The following is a 2,816-nucleotide window of genomic DNA, read 5'->3' as shown; positions in this document are numbered from 1 at the left end:
ACGATGGTTTGTACTTGTATATGACGATGATTTCCTTTGGTTTTTCAGTTTTGTCATCATATACATTCAATCTTTTTGTGTATAACTTTTTAAAGTTTGTATAAACGTGTAGTTTTCGGATTTTGTATAGTATAATTTTTATAATGTAGTTTGTATAATATATTTTGTATAATTGTTTAAAGTTCATATGTTTATGTTTGTATCAATTCGTTATTTCGAGTTTTATTATATTTGTATAATTCCAGACTTTATATTACTCAATTATACAAAAACACGTGAATTATACAAACGTACCTGCTAATTATACAAACGAGATGTGAATTATACAAATTATTGTCCTCTCTAGCTCGCCTCTCTCCTCCCTCTCCCAATCTTGCTCGCCTCTCTCCTCCCTCTCCCATTCTCTATCGCCAAAATATACAAATACATATGTATAATATACAATTATCTAACCATTATACATATACAATTCACCTCTCTCCCACTCTCTGCCCTCTCTCGCTCACCTCTTTCCTCCCTCTCCCAATCTCACTCGCCACTCTCCTCCCTATAACATGTAGCTACGAATCGTAGTTAGCAAACTATAGCTATGGAGAGTAATTAGGCTATTTTTGAGTGGCTATATACGAAAGTTCCTCATATTAAAATGTATAAAATATAAAATATAATGATTAATAAAGAAATTAATATATCATTTCACTATTATTTCTTTTCAAGATAAAACTAAAACATTCAATGTTTGTTTCCGTGGCTTTCTTTTGTTTCCCTTTAATTAAAGAAGCATAGTCAACATCGTTGAACTTTGATTGATTGTGTACGTATTATATTGCTTGTTCCATTCAACTTCTTTTTCACAATTTTGCCAAATTTTTGTTTTTCATATTTTTTTTTTAATATTAACTATTTATTTTAATTTATTTTTAAAAAAATCCATTAAAACTAACATTATATAATAGTAAATTATGTATTTTATTTATTATTCTTAAAAAATATGAAAAAAATTATGAATAAATAAAAGTGAACAAAGAAAGTAATATTATAAAAATAATTTTTTGAGGAAAAGAAATAGAAAAGCAAAGAAAAGATCTAAAGTAAAACATCTCGATAAAATTTAAATTTAATCGAATTCCAATATAAATATTGCACAAAACAAAGAAAGGCAGAGACGTGAGGAAGGAGAAAGATTTATCTAAAAATGGTGAAAGTGGGACCGCTAATCCATTAAAATAATTTAAATATATTAAATAAAAAGTTAAAATTAAGAGTTATAAAAAATAATATATATTTTAAATAAAAATATATCTTAATTATTAAACAAACTAAAATTAAGACAAATAAATTAAAACAGAATAAGTAATATTTTAGTTCGTTTCTAGATAATATAAAATATGAATATTCCATATTCGTTTCCGTAGCTCTCTTTTGTTTTCGTTGAATTAAACGAACACTCCACAATCGACATTAACATCGTTCAAATTTCATAATTTCAAATAAGTTAAAATGTTATATTTATACAAAAATAAATATATTTTTAATTTCCTTTGTTATTTTATCATCTTTAACTATTTTAGATGAATTTTACAATAAAAAGCAAAAGAATTGGATTTATATATGGTAAGCTTTCAAACAAGAAGAGAGACGTGATGAAGAGAAAGAAAGATTATTCAAAATGGAAAATTGTGAAAGTGGAACCATTGGTCCATATGTCAAGCTATAAAGGTTCGGACATAAATAAGTTAGCGTTTGATCATAAATGTTTTTTTTTAAAAAGAAAATTAGGTTAAGATAAAGTTTAGTATGTGTTTGACCATAATTTTTGAGAAACATATTTCATTCTTTTTAAAGAAAAAAACATGAAACATGATTTATATTTATAAATTTTAAAAATTATAAAGAATATCCATAAATTTAATAGAATATTATCCTTTTTCATAATGATTTATATAATATATTATCCAAAATTATAACATGATAATTTAATAAAATTATTAATAATACAATTATTATACTTTATCAAATTATAATTAGTAACTAACTATTCTTTAATATAATTTTCTTAGGAGTAATCTCTTTAATAAAAGGTAGGGTAATAGAATTATAGTTGGAATCATTACTAATTGACTTTTTTTAAAGTTTTTTTTATTATAAATATAAAAAATTGAAGTATGTTTTAATATTTTTTTTTTAAAAAAAATTGACCAAAAAAGTGCACACACATTTTTTCTAGATTTTGAGATCTTGGTTGTTTGCCAAAACTTGGACAAATTTTATGGCTAAAATTTTTTCCAAAAACTTGTACACAATGTACATAATATCTATGGCCAAAACTTTTCTCCAAACGTTCTTCAGACATAAACATAAAATATGCTCTATGTGATCTGACATATTTCTTAAGAAAATTATAGTTAGAGAAGTGTTTTACTAGTTAACTTTATTAATGATGTTTTTTAATTTAAAATTTGACTATTATTAATTCACAGTTTGCTCAGTCGAAGATTTTACAAAAATAATCTTTTTTAACTTTTCAAAATTAGATATAAGATTTATGTACACTTTACGCTCTGTTGATCAGGAACATATTAAGTTTATTGTTGTTGTTTGTTGTTGACACGATAAGAAAAAAATTACAAGAAATGTTTAATTTGTTAAAATTAATAAATAAAACTAAGGGAGTAGAACTCCATCCTTTTCACCTTGATTATGTATTTTTGTTTTGACGCAAAATTTTAGAAAGTTAATCTTTTCGAATTGTGAATTTAAATTAATATATATATATATATATATATATATCTCTGAGCGCGATTTTTTTGTGTTTG

The sequence above is a fragment of the Solanum tuberosum genome, unplaced genomic scaffold (assembly GCF_000226075.1).
Source record: "Solanum tuberosum cultivar DM 1-3 516 R44 unplaced genomic scaffold, SolTub_3.0 scf00189, whole genome shotgun sequence".
In the NCBI taxonomy this organism is placed as follows: Eukaryota; Viridiplantae; Streptophyta; class Magnoliopsida; order Solanales; family Solanaceae; genus Solanum; species Solanum tuberosum.
Note: the sequence above shows the minus strand (reverse complement) of the source record.